We start from the raw sequence: 19,930 nt of genomic DNA on the forward strand, positions 1-19,930 counted from the left end.
CTTCTTAGGCCTGAAAACAGCCAATGGCAGAGTTTCTGGGATTTTTTTCCCTGCAACACCACCAGCATCCTCCTGGAGCTCTTATCCTAAGTTGGTTAAAAGAAGTTAAGCGCCCCCCCACCAAAAAGAAGTTAAGCCCATTATATTAAATAGTGTCTTTAAATTTTTCAATGAAAACATTCCATAGGCATGGAAGGAACAAGTAACAGTACAGAAGAAGGCATCTGTCCATCTTCCAACTCTGGAAGTTTCCAGAAACTCTTCAGATACAAGCATAATTAGGACTGACTTTTTTTTTTTTTTAAGGTTTTATTTATTTATTTGACACAGAGAGAGAAATCACAAGTAGGCAGACAGGCAGGCAGAGAGAGGAGGAAGCAGGCTCCCCACTGAGCAGGGAGCTTGACGCGGGGCTCTATCCCAGGACCTTGGGATCATGGCCTGAGCCCAAGGCAGAGCCACCTTTAAATACATGTAAATAAAATCATACTCTGTGGCCTGTTCTGCAGTTTATTCTCTTCATGCATCAATATATACTGGCCAACCTTCCATATCAGCACAGAGAGACCTACCACAGTGCTTTTTGGAGCTGTATAATATTCCACCATATGACCAGACCATAGGTTCATTTCCATGTTCTTACATTCTTAAAAAGAAAATGCTCTGACAAACATCCTTGTACACATTTTTTTTTTGGAAATTTTACATATAGAACCATAAGAGTAAATTCCTAACGGTGTAGTTTGTGACTAAGTCTGTATGTCTTTTACATTCTGATACAGCCACATTACAGAATATACGATTGACATTCTCCAGCCAACAGTATTTGAGTGTCTTAAAACAGACACGTGATCGTAGAGAAAGGCACCAGAAGAGACAGCTGTGAAATTCAGGCTGTGCAGGCCAACTAAGGAGCCCTCAGAGAATGGGCCTGTTGTCCCCGGGGCAGCAGCCAGTGGCTTCCTCCTGTCCCGGCCTGTGCGTGCCGGTGGCCCAGGGGTACCCTGAGTCAGAGGGGAATGGGGCCCACGGGGTGCTGGGGGGAGGGCAGGCTGGCATGGCTAGAGTCCTGCCTGGTTTACTGTGGCCACTGTCTCTGCCCTGCCTGGTCTCCTTGGGGGGAGTTTATTTAGGGGCCTCTGGAGAAGAGGTTGGGCAGAGGCAGAGGGTGTAGTCCTCACCAAAGGCACCCAGGAATGTGTTACAGGAGGGAGAGAAAGAGGAGTGGGGGATCCCATCCCTGGGAGAGACGGGACGTCAAGAACCCCTGACTAATGAATAGTGAGTTTGCCCTTGAACCTCACTGGGCTTCGCCATTCTCAGGCACAGAACAAGAGCCGAGACACGTCTGAGCCCAGCTGCACAGGGACGGCGGCGGTTCATCTCAGACACTTTGACAGGCCGGGCCTTTCCCCTGCATAGCTCAGGTCTGCCTCCCGGCTCCCGTGGCAACAGCACAGCGGCATGGCTCCCAGGTCCAGGCCCTGCCTGCTGTGAGCAGGAGGAGGGAGGAAGAGGAGCACCAAGGGGAGGACAGCTGGGGAGAGGGAGTCGTTAACTCCTAGAAGGCTGGAGCCCCTAGCTTTGGCAACCTCCCAGCACGCTGCCCTTGCCCCTCTGGGGTGGAAATAAGGATGGCAGAGAGCTGGAGGCATGGGCAGAGGCCCTCAGACCTGAACAGGCACACGGTGTGACCACAGCAAAGACAGGAGCCCACAGGCCAAAGGCCAAGGCCCCACCCTGTGGGATGGTCGGGGTATGTCTCCCCAGGTCCTTTGCAAAGTCCCAAATGGGCAGGGATGGGAGAGGAGCTTGCGTCTCTGCCCACGGCCGCCTCATCCATCCTGGCCCCTGACTGCTGCTGCCTTGGGAAGGCGGATCCTGCATCTTCCCCTTCTGCTTGGCTTTTCCCCTGCTGATGACCTCCCATGTCCGGGAGTGACGTGGCTCTGGACTCCAATCCTGTGACCTTGGCAAGACCCACAGCTCCTCTCTGTCTCCATCTTCAGAGATGCTGAAAAGAGGCTGTCCCATCACACTGCACGGGAAGATCTAAAGATAAGAGAATAATATGTGAGAAGGAGCTTTGCACTCTGGGGAGGAAGATGTCCTATAAATCTCATTCAGGTATTATTAGGGCTGGAAGTAGGTATTTCTGCTCCCTGGGGCTAGGGGAAGAGCTCCCCTGAGATTGTTCTGGAGCCTTCCCAGCACAGCAGGCCTGAAACTCAAAGACAAGAGGTCAGGAAAGACAATGGGTTATGTCTGTGGCCTCTGGAACCCCCGGGTTCACCTGGCACTGGGAGGTAAAAGAGAGTAACCCTAAAAAAAAAAAAAATAGAGTAACCCTATAATTTCAAGGTGTTTTACCTATATTATCTCTAGGCCTCGCTGCAACTTGATGAAAAAGGTGTGGTTATCTCATTTTAGAACTAAGGAAAGAGGCTCAGAGAGGTAAAGGGCTAGCCCCAGGTCACACTGGCCATAAAAGGCCCACAGCCACCTGACTCCATGGCCCACACTTATGCCCACACCAGAGCTCAGCCCCCAGGCTGGGCGTGCTGTGGGGAGGGGCGAGGCTCTGAGAAGTAGCCTTTCCCCCAAGCTTTGTTTCTGGGGGCTTAGAGTATCAGCGACTAAAGGCCCCGGCCCACGGGAGTACGGTGGGCTGAGCCCCAAGGAGGATACTGCAAAACCACCCCGAGGGTCAGCCGGGGACAAACAGAGCCACCAGGGTAAACACAGGTCAGAGGAAAGAGAAACAGCCAAGGGGGCTCCAGATCAGAGGCTGGGAACAGACTTGGCTCAGATGTGCTCTCGGGCCCAAGTCTTGCTCCAGGGCAGGTCCCCACCCAGCTTCAAGTCACTTGCCGGCACAGAGCTGGGTTTTCCTGTTCGTAGCCTCCGGGTAAGGGGGTCTCCCTGCATCCCAGCGCAGCTTGAAGGGAACAGCAGGAGCTGTGTTTCCTGTGAGCCGCGGGGGCTGGGGCCACAGACTGCTGGTAACAGAGGAGAAAAAGCAGAACCAACTTCCAGATTGTAAAATGTCCCAGCTAAAAGGCACCGTTGATGCCATTCTATCCAGTGCTCCTTGTCCAGGCCAAGCACACCCAAGGCTATTCATACTCAGCAGGAACACGGGCTGGGGTCCAAGTCTCTGACTTCCAGGTGAGCAGGGCCGCATCCTCCTAGGCCCTTGTCACCTAGGCCCTCGTCACTCTACCAGGCCACCTGGGCCCTCAAAGGCAAGGATTTCACCCAAGGAAACAAGGGCCCGAAGCTGGGAAGGACCTCAGCTCATGACCCTGTGTTGTTGGGTCCTCTGCCCGGTGGGGTTCCGGGGCCCCGCACCAGGCCGACCTGAGCTGCTCCGAATGCAAAGGCGAACTGGGGGATCCATTCTCCAACCTTGTCAGGGACTGCCCTCGAGGGAAGTCTGCGTGCTTTGCTGATGAACAGACACGTGACAGGGCAGAAAGACACAAAGACAAATGAACTTATTCCGGCCCAGCTGTGCCCTCCCCTGGGCTGATGATTTGGGCCTGCTGCCACGGTGACTGGCCGGTGCCCATGGTTAAATATTCTGTATATCGTCACCGTCCTCGGTCCTCAAAATCTAGCTGTATTAACTGACCTTGAGGAGCTCAACGCCTTCATACCTGCCCCATTTCTAACGGGGGAAAGGGAGAAGGAAAATGAACACTATTCGGTGTTTCCCATGTACTTAATGCTCCTCACAGCAGCTCCGAGCTAGGATCTTTCCTCCCATTTTACAGATGAGGGTTGAGAGACTCTGAGAGTCAGGGGGGCGCTGCTGTGCAGGGATGCCAGAAGCAGAGCTCGGATCTGGGCCTCGGCCCATGGCATCTCCTCCCGTGCCCTCTCTCCAACTCAAGTCCCAGGCTGGGGCCACCCTGGCCTGGTGCACCCGAAGCTTCCAAACCATGTGGGTTCGGGCTCTGCATCCCTGCCTCCGTTTCCTTTCTCCCCCGGCTCTCTCAGGGCTGCTCTGTCAAAGCTGGTGAGCCAGGAAGGCACACTGTCCCGCCTACTTGATTCGTTCCAGAGCAAATCCCTCTCTTCTGACCAGCCCTGACAGGCTGCCAGAGGAAGGAATCCCTACCCGTTGCAGATTTCTACTTCCACCTGGAAAAGAGAGCCAGAGGACTAGGAGACTGGGCAAGGGTGGGGACAGTTAAGACCATAGCCAAGCAGACAGGGCAGAGGAGCCTGTCTTGGGAGTTCTCTTCCTGAGGAACAAAGGACAAGGTGACACTGCTGGCTGCCTGTGGGGCCTGTGCACCGGCCCTCCACTGGGTACCACTCATGTGGGGTCCAGCCTCAGGACCGGGAGCCGCGCTTGGAATGTGATTCCCTGGCTTTGCGTGACGCTCGGTTAGCGGAGTGCGACTCCCAGGATCCCCTGTCACCTCCTAAAGCCTCTGCCAGCCCGCCCCCCACCACCACGCTGATCACCAGATTAAGGAGCTCAAGGCTACAGCTGAGGCAGCTAAAACCAGGAGGGGAGGGGCAGGGAGGGCAGCGGGCAGCCTCCCAGGGCCCTCCCTGCCCTCTCTCCCCCACTCCTACTGTGGGCCCTATTCTCTGTTCTGCCATGAGCTCTAATCCCTGTACCCTTCCTCACTGAGCTCGTGCGAACCCCTCACCCCCCCCCTCCAGATACCCAGCTGGAGCTTGGAGCAGCCCAGGAGACTGGGTGGGGAGGGGATGGGGGGGGCAGCAGCGATGGTAAGGGTACAGGCCGGGGGCGGCTGGCTGGAGCCTCATGGGAGGGAAGGATGGTGAGCACTGGAAGGCAGGCCCAGGGCCTCCCTGCCTGGACTGGGCGCCACCAGGGGTAATCCCAGAGGCTTCCTGTGGGACCCTGTGGCCAGCTGCCTGACTGCAGAGTGAGGGGCATCCGGGGGCGGAGTGCCAGAGGTGGGGGAGGCTGGCAAAGGAAGAGAGGAGGAATTGGGACATTCAAAGCTTTTCCCTCAAGACCCCAGTACTTCCTGAACCAAAGTCATCATGAACCATTTAAATCACAAACACAGGAAAAGAGGTTGCCTTCTGTATGCATGCTGTCACCAGATCTGTAAGAAATGAGATGGGATGGGTCCATCCATGATAAAGACCCCACAGGAAGGAACTGGAGGTTTTGGCACGGGGCTGTCTAGACTGTGAGGACCACAGGCTTGTCATTTCAATTACTGGGAAGCAGTGGCAGAAGGGCCAGTGGGGCTGAGCAGGGGGAAAGGCGAAGAAACGCCTGAAGGCCAGAACCCTGGTCACTGGATCCGGAGACCCCTGTACCTGGACAAGAGGGGCTGTGCCCCGTGTCCCCCTGCACGTGCCAGCGTCACTATGCAGCACTGGAGATGTGAAGGCAGGATCCAGAAAGCTGTCTGAAGGCTCAGTTCAGCAGGCACCCAGCCCCTTCTCAGCCCCGTCCCCCATGCCAGGGCCTGTAGGGGATGACCAGGACACACCCAGGGCCCTGGCCAGCAGCTGCTCTCACTCCAGTTCTCCTTCGCTGCCACTGCCAAGCTCCCTTCTGCCAGGCAGGCGGGAGGAGAAGGGCTTGGGTTGCTAACAGGGGGTCTGGAAGGCCTGCGCAGAGACACTCTGCCAGCTCCCAATCCCTTACCTACTCCAAAAACAGTGGCCCACACTCCAGTGTCAAGGGAAAGGAAATCCCACTACCCTTCTTCACCCTGGGCCAGAAGGCACCAGTCCCGTCCCGTTCCTGTCCTTGTGCTAAACCAGGGACTGTGACATTAACACAGCTTTGCATTGATCACTGTCATAGACTTTCTGAGCGAGAAGGAACGGAGAGATTCCTGAGTTCAACTCACTCATTTTGCCAGTGAGAACACTGAGATTTGGGGTGCGGGGGAGAACTGGCCCGCCCGAGGCCACAAAGCCAGCCAGAGGCAAGGACATGCCTCGTGCCTGTCGACCAGACACCTCTCCTGTTTGGCGCCTAAAAGAGGGCTTCTCCCTCGTATCCCAAATAAGATCCCGGCCCAAATGTGGGCGGCAGGGGTCTGGGGCCAAGGGAGGCCATAATGCGATAAGCAGACTGGCCATCTGGCTCGGGGACGGAGAAGAGCCCAGACTGGCCGCTTCTGCTGCCCGTCCCGGGGGGCCCTGTGTCACGAGAGACAGACTGCCAGATGGACAGGCACTGGCCTGGGTCTGGGTAGAAGCCAGTGAGTTCCCTGTAGTCAGAGCTAACCAACTTTCAGAAGTAGTGGGGGAAGAAGGGAGGGGTTACAGGGAGCAAAGCCAGCCACCCCCTTCTCCCCCCGAACCCCGCAAAGGGCAGAGAGAGAGAAAAGCAGGATGAGGAAGCCGGGACTCCCACCCAGCCTCGGAGCCTGGCTCCCCAGGTAGGCCCAGCCTCGCTCAGCCCCACAGCCACAAACAGGTCCCCCTCCCAGGGAAAGGCAAACACATCTCCCCCGGCACCTTCTCAGACATGCATGCAAAACTAATTAACATGGGGAGACATGCGAGCAGCCGGCCAGCTCCACACCCTCGAGTCCACGCAAACAAGGCAAGCCCTTGTCCGGGGAACGTGCACAAAGCTTTGTTGCTAATTTAGGCATCTGTCTCTGTCTGGCCTGGTCCTCCTGCCTGCGCTGGGGTTTTTCCCAGCCCCTCGGACAATGCTGGGAACAGGCCCGCCGATCCCTTATTCAAATCACACCCAGGACAATGAGCTCATTGTGCAGGCCACAGAAAAGGGGATGCTGGGGTGGGTGGGTGCGGGGGTGTAACGGGGCATCGGGAGAGAAGAAGGGTGGGGGGAGTGAAGAAAATGGGAACCCAGGAAAGTGTTTACTAACACAGCCCCTGCAGCTGCTTGGGCCCCCCTCCGCTCCCCCGCCTGGCTGGCAGCTGGGGAGAAGTCCCGGGACTCCAAGGTGGGGGCCCCAGAGTGGATGCGGGGCCAGTGGTCAGCGAAGTCCGGCTCGAACCTCCACCTTCGACAGTTCTACCCCTGCGTGTCCACGGCCAGACACGTTTTTGTAGAGACAGGATTGGGGGTTCTTTTCATTTCGTACTGTCGACGGAGCAGTGTCGACGGAGCAGTGTCGCGCACAGATCCTCAACGCAGAGGAGACAGGGCTGGGGGGGAGAGGTGCTGGCGGCTGTGCGGGGTGGGACCTGCTGTCTCGGCCATTGTCTTCAGGCAACGTTTCATTTTCTCCTCCTTCCCAGCTAATAAATTAGAGAGGAGACCGTGAGCTGCGAAGGGACGGGCTCCCCACGGACGGCGGGGCGGGCGGGCGAGTCTGGGGGCCCCCGGCAGATGGGGCTCACCCAGCCTAGCTCACACCACACCTGGTCGGACCCTCTCAGGCAGCACCACACAATGAGCATCATTAAGAAAACCACACACACACACACACACACAACATATACATGTGTGTGCGCGTGCGTGTGTGTGTACATATATACACACATCTATATAAATCTCCCGAGATCCCCGAGGGGCTAGGTCTGGGGCTTTGAAATGCCCTCCCTCCTACCAACACCAACCCCCAGCATCTTGTCGCACTGAGCAGCCCAGACAGGCCGATGTAAACAGACACACACAGCCTGACACTGACACGCAGACACAAAAAGAAACACACACACCCGGAGGCAGCCCCAGACACACAGGCTGACAATGGAGTAATGAATGCAGGACCGGAGCGCATTCAGTCGAAAGCCCACAGTCCGGCTCGCCCAGCACCAGGGTGGCTGAAAGGTTACGGAGAGGCTGCACGCTAGCTCCTGCCCACCTCCTCCCTCGCCCCGTCTCCCGGGACCGCTGGCCACGCGGGAGGTGGAGTAAAACACCGTTGCACGCATCCAGATGGAGGCAGGTGCCTCTTGAGACAGAAAAGTTTGGAAGGGTTCTCAGCTCTCAGGGTTGTCAGAATTGCTCTGAAAATTTTTTTTTCTTCAATACTGAAGCATAGGTGTTTCATTATTAATTACCCTGCATTTCAAGATGGTGTGTCTTAAAGCCAGGGGAACAGGGGAGGCTGCCTGGTGTCCTTTCCCCATGCAACAGAATCCACAGGTTGGGGTGATTTCTTCCGTCAGTTAAAATAGTAAGCAAGGTATGGAGGGCCAAGAGGAACACAAATGGTTTACCTCTCAGAGACCCTTTAAAACATGCTGCTCAGGATGACTCAGTGGTGATTCCCTCTCCGCTGGCCCAGAGGCATGGAAATGGACTAGGCCGAACCACGCAAAATTATCAATCTTCGACTGGTCTAGATCTAGAAGAAAGAAATTTCATAAAGGTCAACCTAATAGGCAGCTGGTTTTAAGAACCATCGGGGGGTTTTCCTTTTTATTTCCTCCCCAAACTGGGTTATTTTATTCCAGAAGAAGAAAAAAAACAATAGTAACCCAAGACCCAAATCAACCTGGGACCCGCCACCTACAGCCGCTAACTACCTCGTGCATAGAGCCTGCTGCGGCCACTAGAATGATCTAGGGACCCGCGCGCGCGCGCGCGCGCACACACACACACACACACACACACTCACACACACACAGCCTGCGGCCTGTGTCAGGCCAGGACCCACCTTCCGACTCTTCCTCCAGGCCTCTTGCCTCTCCTTTCCCTGTCTTCAGCTTCTGGACTGTGTCCTGGAGGCGACAGAAGGAACACGAGAGGAAAACAGGACCTCCGTGCCCCTGGCTTCTCCTCTAGAGGCACGTCAGGGGCTGGCATGGGAGTCCACGCACACACTCTGTCCTGGAGGAAAGGTCAGCCTTGAAGCTTCACCACTAAAGCCTGACTGGCTACACAAACAGAAACCCAAGGCCAGTCTCCGGGCGTACGACGTTCATTCAGACTCCCTCTCAAAGAGCCAGAAGGGCACCGAGGCCACCCAGTGTAGGAAAGGCCCGCTGCTGGCCAGCATCTGGATAACCATGCCTGGTCACTCGCTGCATCTTCCTGGGAAATCACTCTCTCGAGTTCCTCTGGGTTCCCAGGCAGAAAGGCGGAAGGTTTGGAAGCAGAGTCAAGAACTACTCTGTATCTCACTACCTGCTTCCTACTCGCCCACGGAGGGAAGCCTGCTTCACGTGTGGTCATCCTGCCCACGAGAGCAGTCGGCCAGTCCATACAGAAGCCGAGGGAAGACACTGCCACGGAGAGTCTTCTAGTGGCCAAGGACCTGGGGCTCCATTCAAAGACCTGGAGTGATCTTCCATGAAGACAGTCCCTCCTACAACTTTGACAAGTACTTTAAAAATACGTTATTTCTAGGGTTGTATCCTTCTAAAACACACACACACTGATTTCGACAAGAAAACCACCAAAGTCATAGTAATAATAAAATTAAATCTGTTTGGCCTTCCCACTCCTGGGGGCAAGGGATGGACCAACAGAGCCCGCCGTCTGGGCGTTAGGACCGAGGGTTCATCTGCAGGGTGGGCCCCAGCCTAGGGGCTACAAAAATGACTCTTCCAAACTCCAGAAGAGGCAGCTCGGTGCCCAGTGTTGCCACATGCAGGCTTACCTCCCAGCCACTCTACTCAAGATCCGGTCTGAGCAGAACCAGGAGAGGACTCTGGCTGGAGGCCCCAAACAATATCGGATTTCTTCCAAGGAGGGAACACCTGTATGTGAATTCACCCAGATGTCACTTATTATTTGATTGCACTTAAGGTGTTCCTTACTGATCCCACATGGAAATTTCGATAGGTTACTGCCATACTGATTCCTAATATCAAAGTTGTTTCTTCAGTGAAGAAAAGGCAATTGTGATCTCCCTCTTTCTATACAGAACCAATGGACTCTGGAAAATTAAAGTTTTAGCCCAGGCTAATGGCAATTTAAGGTTGCCATAGACAATGCATGAAATGGCCTCTGACCCTGCTCCCCCAAGCTCCTGGGCCACGGAGAGGGGCGGGGAGGCCAGGAAACTGCCAACTGGTGAGAACTATCTTACCTCTAGCTTCCACTCATCCAGGACCCCTTCCTCCAGCCTGGCCTTCCCACCCTGGACGGACGGATGAAGTTCTGTATTACACAAGTTTGAAGTCTGAGCAAGAGGCCGTGGTTTGCTTCTCTGTATCCCCAAGGTACTGTCTAGAGCCTGACACATAGTGCTTGGTCAATCAGTGTTGAATGGATAAATGAAGGCAATAGAAAAAATATAGTCTGGCACAGGAAGCCTTCCAATTCCTGAGCTCCATGGTTCCTCTGCAAACCCACTTACGGCTTCATGGGATAGTCCTGAAGGTGCTCAAGTGCAGCCCAAGAGCCATCAGAGGTGGGAAAGGTCAGGGCAGGTGTACCTGCTCAGCTCGGGCTGGCCTGGCAGCCCTCCCACGCTGACCTTGTTCGTGGTGGTGAGACCAGCTCCCTTACTCTGCCCTCCACATCTGACCTGCTCTTCGGTGTCCAGATTTCTGGCCCAGCCCTGCAGGAGTCTACCCTGCTGCTCCACCCCACCTCCAAACTTTTGGGGGGGCTCTCCTTCTCCCACTCAGCCTAGGAGACCTGTTTGGGTCCAGTGAGCCTTCTCTGATGACTCCACTCCAAATGAATTCCTCCTCTCTTAAACTCCTAAAGTCTGAGTCAAGCTATCGCTCCTTGAATATGAACCTTATTAGGCTGGCTTCTGCTCTGAGGGGTCAGGGAGCAGGTCAGGGGTTCTCCTGGGGTTCTCTAGGTACCAGAGCTTGGAGCTTATGCGTGGTTGGCAGTCATCGTGACTTATTCTAGTGACTGGCCGAGGGCTGAGCCCGATCCCTCGCTGGCTGCTTTCCCTGCATCTCCACTCGTCACTGACGTGCAGTCCACCAGTGAGAGGGTCACACACAGCACAGCCTTGCCGGCTCATGCGTGCTCACCCCACCCCACCCCACCCCGCCCCGGTGCTTGCACACCCATCCTGTAACAGCAGCAGATGGGGGACGCAAACTGACATTTCTCGAGTGTCACAAGCTCCGTATTACTATCCCCAATTTTACAGATGAGAAAACTGGCTCTGAGAGAAGGGAAATCATGTGCCCAAAAGGATCTGAACTAGATCAGACAGATCCCCGATGCCCACTGGGCTGCATGCTCTGCTTCCCACCACCATGATCTTAAAACCTGCAATCTGATATAAAAGGAAGAACAATGGGCTGGAAACCCCTAAAAATGGAGTAAAGGAGACTGCAGGCCCACTGGGAAGGGCGGCTGTAAACCCCAGCCCTTTTCCTTAATGTCCCTCTCCCTCGTGCTCCCCAAGGAAATGACATGCCCTTGGAGGCTCTCCCGTCTCTCCTGTCCTGTGCCACCAGACTTGGGGGGATAGATCTGGTCATGCTAATGACCCGATTAGCCTGGACAGAGGATGTGGATCCTTTCCCCACCTCCAGCAGACTCAGTGCTACCTCAGGGGAATGCAACATTCTCAAAAGCAGCAGCTCAACCTTCCCCTGGGCAGGTACAATCCCTTGGCACCATGCGCAGACTGGCAGACTTTGGCCAACCCCTGATTTTCCGGACTGAGGCAAGCCAGGCTAGTTCACACGGACAAAAGCCAGGATTGGGTGGGATCCTTGTCACCCTTCCTAACGCCTCAACCAAGGATCCCGGGGGCCCAGCACTGAGCCTTCCTACCCATTACCTGGTTCCTTCCTCTACAAGTGCCTGTTTGGGTCAGCCCAAAGCAGGAGACACCACGCAGCCACCCTCAAGCCCCCGATATAAGCTCATGCTGCTCCCCAAAAGCCCAGGCAGACTGCTGGGAGAAGAGGACCCATGGGGGGACTCAGACCACCACCCACTCAAGGGCTGTAGCTTCTGAGACACGCCCCAAGCGATCCCCTAATGACATCCGGCTTAGAGAAGGGCAGACCCTAGATTACATTTCCCACTCTTTCTGCTTCCCTTAAAGAAGATAAAGCAAGCAGAGCGTTAGCACAGAACTTGGCACAGCAAAAATGTTCAATAAAGTGTTCCTGCCATCATTATCGTGACTCATTATGATTTCCTGGCTGCCCATTCCTCACCTCCCGGGCTCATGTGAGGAGCTGTCTTTTCATAAACTCCAGGTTTGCTGAAGCTGGGAGACCATTAACAGAGTCCTGGGTTTCTGGGGCAGGACAATGGACTTCCTGAGAGGGGAAGGGGGCTGGAAGCAAGGCTGGACCCACAGCCAGGGGTCCTCCGAAGTGAGAAGGCCCCTCTGGCCTCTGACAGCAGAATGAGCCCAGCACCTCCCCAGAAAATATCTCTGAAGACCTGAGGCTTGGCAGGGAGCCAGGGCAGGAGGCCTCTCGAAGACATCGACGCTGGCTCTGAGCCAAGGCACATCCCAGAAGCTTCAGCTCGCAGGGAGCAGCACAGCTGAGGGGAGGAGGGAAAGCCGGTAGAGGGGCAACAAGGAGGCCTGGGGCCAAAGGAAACCTGCTTAAAGTGGGTTTGGGATGAACTTGGGATGCACAGCTGCCTTCCCACACCCTGTGGTTTCCACACGCCTGGAAGACTATGCAGTCACGGCAAGGACAGGAATAGGGGCCTGGGGACGTGGTCCACCCCCAGGACAACCCTCCTGTCACGTACATCTGTCCCCATACCAACTCCATGGGGCACTGCCAAACCTCCATCCAAAGACTCCTGGGGTTACCCACTGGCTCTCTCCCCTAGACTCTGAAAACCAATGCTGCCTCTAGATTCAGACTTTCTGCCTCCACGGACCGTGGGGGTAACTCCCACTTAAGGGGCTGTACTAGACACCCCTAAAAGCCCTGTAGACCTGAGCCTCTCTAGTGGCCTCCTGCCTGGCATTTCCATGGCCTTCTATACACAGAGCTCTCTGTGGCCAGGGACCTTCCAGGGATAGACCAGGATTAGTTACTGAACACCAGGGCTGGAAGAGATCTTAATTCTCTAGTCCAGGCCAATAAAATAGGAGCAGCACGTATCATTTCAAATTTCCTAGAAGCCACACTGAAAAGTAAGAAGAAACAGGTAAAGCTAATTTGAATATTGTATCCTATTTGACTGAATTTTTATCCCCGTTCTGGCACGTTGTGTTGACCACACCTCCGGAGACCAACAGTGGCTGGCATCCCGGACCGCGCAGCTCTTGACTCCAGCAACCCCGCCAGCTTTCGGATGAGGAGGGGGCCCAAGTGTCTCCAAGGAGTGGGCGCCCAGCCCGTCCCTCCAGCCGGGCCCCTCAGCCTGTCCTTTTAGCCCCCCAATTCATACTCACCTATGAGACAGATGAGTTTACGAGAAATCCAGTTCAGGGCAACTGCAGCATAAACCTGTTTGAAACAGGCAAGCTGGAGGTGAGAGGGCATGGGTGTACTTGACATCACAGGCTCAGGAACAGAGACCAACAGGAAGGCACAGAAGGGAGGCTCTACGCGTGACCTCTGCACTGGAAGCAGGTCCCGGTGAGGCCCTCTGGGTGTGCCGCCCCCGATCAGGGCCACCCGGCTGCTTCAGGTTGCGAATACCCACGCTCCAGCACGGGAGCTGGTGAATTTTCTACCACGTCTCCCTGGAGGAACTACCCACAAAAGCTCCTCTCTGATTTAGAAGGCAAGAACAAGTCGTGCATTTACCCCGTGCTTCTAGTCTTCGTACTCTGAGTCGCCATGCCAACACACAGTCGTAATTACCGAGGAACGCGCCAATAGTGGCAGCATTGACAAAGACACTATATCAGGGCCTGTGAGCTAAGCAAGGTCAGGCTCCTCGCGGCCCCCCGGCTTCCTGCCCATTTCCTTTATTCCGCTCTGTTCCATCTCCTTCCCTTCATTCTTCCTCCCTCACCCAGATGGTCTCTTATTCTATTTTCTCCGCAAAGAAAGGCATTACAGCTTAGTGTATAAAACACTTTTATAGCAATTAGGAGACAGGTTCTCCTTTGAGTCCCGATTTTAACTTGTGGGAAAAGTCACTTTGACATCCAGGCCTCAGTTATTTTGCTGTGAATGGGGAGAGTATTTTGTACAGTGCCTATTCAGAAAGTGGGCTCTGCATTCCCTTCGCCTACTGAATTCAGGGCCTGCCGTCTATCTAGGGGACGCTAAGATCTCTACGAGCAGCACCAGAGGTACCAGAAGCTCAGAGAAACAAAAGAATGTTCAGATCAGAGAAGGAGTTGGTTCTAATGCCCTGAGAACAGCAGGGCCTGTATCTTCCCCCCAGGAAGGGCGCAGATCTCGGAGAGGGGGCTGGGAGCAGCTGAAGGGTAGGCTCTATCCGATTATAAAAAAAAGGAATGGGATGGATGGGAACTATCAAGTTAAGTGACAAGCATCCTGAGGCCCCCAGTGGGAACGAGGACAGGCACCCATTTAAAACGAGAGGTCAAAAAAAGAAGGCAGACAGCCACCGCCCGAGCTCTACACGAGAGCGCCCCAATTTCAGAACACCCAGTGCACCAACATCTGAACTTACAAAGGAGATAAATTGGAGGCTGATGATTAGCATCACAAAATGATTATTCCCTTTGTAAAAGGCTTCACTGCAGGACTGCTTTAAATAGTGCATTTAAACCATGATCTGATTTGCTAAATTCGATTTATACACATCTACTGCCTAAGCTGGCGTGTGGCTGTATTTACATGTCTTCCCCTGGCACAGAGGAGGGGAGAGGCCAGCCATTATTTGGGGCCTTGAATCTTGTAGACAGTAACTAATCTGGGGAGCTGAACCCTGTTTTTCTTCCACAGCTGGGGCTTTTGCTATAAACTGGCCCCAGCTCTCCACCCCACTTTGTCTAGCAAGAGTCTGCCAGAAGATGATGGTCAGGATTGGGCCAGGATTTGTTGTGGTGTTTCAGCCAATAGAGGCTCCTCACCAAGAAGGAGACCCCCACCCCCACCCCGAACGCCCAAGGATGACAACTTTCTGGTACAAATTTCTAGAGAATCTGTCTGTGGGAGGCTCACTAAATTTATTTAGCGCCTACAGTTATCATACCAGGGTTCAAAGGCTCCCTTTTGGGAGCCATGGAAATTGACTATCTGTTTAAGTTCTGGGGATCTGATGAGCCACATTCTGCTATTCGTGGGAAGCCTCAGGAACCAAACCTGGGCTGGCCCACAGAAGCTGGATCTCCACCCCAAGACAAAGAATGGGTCCACCAGGTCTCATGGTGACTGTGCCAGTGTCATCAGGAAACCTCCTTAGTTCCCCTAAAGGGGTTTGCAGGTCTCACTGACAGCATAGTCCTTCAAGAGAGAAATGACTCCTTCCCACAAGACCCAACAGAGTGATAGGGCAGTTAGGAGCCAGACCACTGCCAAAAGGAGAAGTGCCCAGCTCACACCATTTGCTAAAAGAACGAGGTCTAAGGAATATATGGGCTCAGAAAAGCAACATTCAAAATAACCCAAATCTTTTCAAAAAAACTCAAGCTAGAACTTCTCCCTTCACCACCACTGTCATATCCAAGAACCAGAGGCTTAGCCTTTGAGAACCACATGTTCATTTGTCAAATATTTGCAGACATCCAGGGACGAGCTCATCCCAGCTCTGGGAACTGAGGGCAGAGAAAGGAACAAGACAGTACTCAAGTCTGAGGGGTTTATGGTAGAGGACAGAGGGGTCACCAAACAGAACTAAACCATTTCACTGTTGAGAAGCCCACCAAAACCCGCTCATGAGAGGATGGGAAATCAGACTAGGAATCGATTGGACTGGATCCCAGTACCTGCTCTTCTAGCCAACTTTATGACCTTGGGGAAAATCACTTAACTTCTCTGGGCCTGGTTCCTCATCTGTGACATGAGTAGTTGACCTACATAATAACCAAGCTTTAAATTTTCTATAAATCTTACAGAGGAAGAAATGTTCACATCTCTAAAAAACCCTGATAAGCTTTCTTTCCCTTTTCTTTCTCTTTTTGACCAAGGTTATAAATCGCCTCATGTTCTTCTTTGTCTTGGCTGCCAGGGGGCTCAGGACCACCACAATATTAAAACAACATTTATTTTAGGCCAGAAGACTGGGCTGGGGGCCTGTCTCAATGACAGGAGAGCTCTCATAGGTGAGGTGGGGGCTGTGTGGACCTGGGGGCTTGGATTCAGGACAGGCTTGGATCCAGTCACAATGGTGATGAATCCGTGTGTTTACGTGTGTGCATGCACGTGCAGAGCCCATGGTTAAGAACTCAGGCTTTGCGGCAGACAACCCAGGCTCCACATCCTGACTTTGCCACATCCTTAGCTATAGCCAAAGTCACAAAGAGTCACCACCACCCTACGTGTCCAGCTGAGGCCCAAACGCTTGAGAAGAGCTTACTACCGGGCTAGGTACAAAGCGAGACTCAACAAACACAAACGGACTGCAGTTTCTTAGTCACTCTGCACAAAGGTATACGCATAGGACCTGCTTTAGGGCAACGGTCGATCAACTGGGGCAGTTACGCGGGAAAAAACGGCAAATGCGCGTAAATTGTTCACCGGGTGGAAAGGGGGCCGCTGCAGAGCCACTGCTCTGACCTAGGGCCTCGGCCTGGTGAGGGCACGAGCCCCGAGCTCCGAGGTGCTGCTCCCGCGCGGCCGCAGCACCGCCAGAGGCGATGCGAACCGAGCCTCCTGGCCGTCCTCTGCCGCGAGCGATGTGGACGCAGAGGCCGTCGGCGAGCTCCGGGCCACACCAGGTCCCGGGCAGGGCGGCCTGGGCCTGCTCGCCGCTCGGGCCTCGCGGGGTCCAAGACAGGGGTGGGGAGGAAGCGGACGGCGGCCGTGGGCCTGACGTTCCTCGGAAGGAATGAAAAGAGCGCGAAGCACGCTCTCCGACCCCGCGCCACCGCCTCGCCGCACCCGGAGCGCGGGGCCGGGCGAAGAGGCCACGGGCCGCACGCGGCTTTCTGCGCGGCTCCGGCGGGAGCGCACGCAGCGGCCCGGGGCGCAGCCGCCGCGACGGAGGGCCCGGCTGCCGTTGGCGGGCCTAGCCTGCAGCCGTCATCAGCGCCCGGGGGGCCTCGGCCGGGAGCGCGGCGGCGGCGATGGGCGGGAGGGCGCGAGGGCGCGAGGGCGCGAGGGCGCGCTCGACGCGCGTTCCGGGGCTGTGGGCCGCGCCGCGACCTACCTCGTGCCCACGCAGCCATCTTGCCGCGGCTCCTCGCTCTCTCAAAATGGCCTCCCGGCCCCGCGGCGCCCTGCCCGCCTCCCCGCCGGGCCCGGGGTCCGCTGTGCGCGACCCCCTCCCCCACCCCGCCCCCGCGCTCCCTGGTCGGCGGCACCGCGGGGCCCGAAGGCCGCGGAGCCCAGGCTGCGTTCCGGCGTCCGCGAGGCGCGAGGGCGGCCCCCTCTGTGCAGCCGGGCCGCTGCGGGGCACGAGGGAGGCCGCCGCGCCGCCCCGCGTAGACGGGTCAGGCTCCCGGCCTGAGCGCCTCGGACTCCCGCGGGACGCCGACGGGGCGAGAGCCCGGGCGACCGGGCGTCCGCGTCAGAGGCCAGAACCAGGGCCGCCTGCGCCGGGCGTCCACGGGGAGCCCCACGCCGTGCTCCGCTGAACTGGATCTCAGAGCGTCGCGTGCGCGTAGCTGTGGGGTTAATGCCGGTTTCCACATCCCCCCCAGGAGGGCCACGGAGGGGGATGACACCGGATCCGGGCCTAGGGAGGAGGGACGTTGTCTTTTCGGTGACCCAGGTGAAAACACAGACGCTCCACCGACCTCATGGTGGAATCTCCCAACCTCGGGGCTGCCGGCCCCCGAGCCCGCTTTGGCGCCCCCGCACAGAGCGAGAGGGGGCAGGCAGACAGCTTCTCCTCCCACGCCCGGGCTCTGGCCACTCACCTTTCCACCCGCGCGCCCTCCTACGAGCAGGTGCCGATGGCGAGTTCGTGCCGGAGAAGACGGCGCCGAGGAGGGAGGCGCCTGCGGGGGAGTAGCTGTAAAACAGAACGGAGACATCAGGCGCCCCCCACGCCCGCCTAGAAGCGCGCTGCGGTCCCCTGGAAGGTGGGAGTAGGGCACGCGCATCCTCCAGGTCACGACCACAGTCCGGGGCGGCTGCTGGGCGCACGCCGTGCCTCAGTCTCGCTCGCCGGAAGCACGGGAGGGAAGCCCCGTACTGGCTAAGGGGGTTCCGTCCGGGTCCTGAGCTTCTTACGCTCCAGCCAGCCAGGCAGCCCGTGAGGTGGGACCGCTCCGTGCACCTAAGGCCAAGCACATCGCGGAGAGCCTGCCAGCCACCGCCCCAGGATGCCCCTGGTTTCCCCGACAGAGCCGCTCCTGAGTCCTGGCACTCGGAACCTGCCTGAACCGGGCCACCGGGCCGTTTTCCGGAAGCCCAACTGTGAGAAATCCGGAACCCGAGTTACCGTGGGCCTCCTGGGGGCGCCCTCTTGGCCTCGCAAGGTAACCTGAACCCCCAATCCTTTCAAGTCTCTAAGGACACTTGCAGGTGCACCTCTTCAGCCAGCGGGCGAAGCGGGGAACTTTACACCCGTCTGATCCTCCCTCCCAAGGGGGTGCTCTTTGGAGTCCTAATTTGTCTCCCAGTTCTAGGCCTGGTGGCTATGCCGGGCATCTGGGAAAGAAGGCAGCTGGTCAATTCTTCATGGAACTCTGGCCATTTATTGGTGCTTTCACTCTCTTCAGCGGGTAGAGGTTTGAACTTCATCTCCAGACATCCATATGCACCCCTTGCCCCAGCGTGGAGAAAGAAATACCATTTGCTCAGCACCCACTGTATGCCAGGCACTTTATTTGTATATTTTACTTAATTCTCACACGATTCCTGGAGGTGCAGTTACAAAGGTTACCACCATTTCACAGAGGGGGTGGGGAAACACAAGTCGAGAGGTGATGGGATCTGTCAAGGGGCTACACCCAGTTGCAATGGCAAAAGCTTGCCCCAAAAAACCCTGTCTCTCACGTGTGGGCATCCTCCTCCACCCCCCAGCTGCTGCTGCTCTGGAATTTGGATTTGCTGGTTTATTAACCCAGTCTACGATCTTCCGGGGTCTTCCATTCTGGTGTCTCAGCTCAGGAACTGTCACCCCAAGGGACACAAAAGGCCACAGGCCAGTCCCCCTGCTCGCCCTGTGACCAGCGAAAGGAATTCTTGTAGCCTCTATGGACACCCCAGAGGCATTTCCATCCCTCTTTAGGCTGGGTCCAGAACCTTGGGGGAATCTAGCAAAGCCTCATGCGGGCCAATAATCCACTCCTGATTTTTAAATTTCCAGTCTACACAGCCAAAGAAGTGGGTGACCTCCATTATTACAAGGATAATTCACACAGGAGAAAATGAGATGAAGGGGCAGGTTGGGCGTGATATTTTTACACACAACCCCGTTGGTGACCTGAGGGGATTCAGGAGCTCAAAAGAGGATCATCTCAAGGAAATGCCCCTCTCTCTGGTTTCCTGCGAAATCTTTCAACCCAACTGATAATCAGGCAGAAAGCCGTGTCACTCCCCCAACCTCCAAAGCTGAGAGGCGCTTTTTCTTTAAATGACGTTAATGTGACGTTAATGTTTCTTTCTTTTTTTTTTTTTTTTTCAATGAAACCTCCGTAAGAGACAACCTCCATTAAAAAAAATATATATATCCCCACTGGGCCTGATGTGAAATAAATTTTAAGAAAACACAAGTTTGGGCTTTTTCAGAAGAGAGCCAGGGAAACAGCCCCACCCCCAGGCTGCCCGAGGTGACAAAGATGGCAGCTGAAGGTTGAGCCCGGGTGGGTACAACCAGACTTGGGAGGCGCCAGGAACGGGGGTAATAGAGGGCACAAGTGTCTGCAGCCCTCCAGAGGGCAGAGGAGGAGAGGCCCCTTTCAAAAAAAAACCCAAATCGATGCTGTGAGACCAGCCTTGGCTAGGAGGATGGCTGTGTGCCCAAGTCCCTGCCCAAGTTGCCGCCGAGCATCTCCACCCTAAAAAGACAGCGAAGACTCGAGAAATGCCACCCTGTACATTCCTGCAAAACACA

The 19,930-nt window shown here is 55.7% G+C and overlaps 1 pseudogene; it reads right to left on the reverse strand.

The window, feature by feature from the left end:
- Positions 1-419: 419 nt before the first annotated feature.
- On the reverse strand, positions 420-19,501 carry LOC116592031 (annotated as a pseudogene).
- Between the last annotated feature and the right edge of the window lie 429 nt (positions 19,502-19,930).

This window comes from Mustela erminea, chromosome 5 (genome assembly GCF_009829155.1).
Source record: "Mustela erminea isolate mMusErm1 chromosome 5, mMusErm1.Pri, whole genome shotgun sequence".
NCBI classification, from domain to species: Eukaryota; Metazoa; Chordata; class Mammalia; order Carnivora; family Mustelidae; genus Mustela; species Mustela erminea.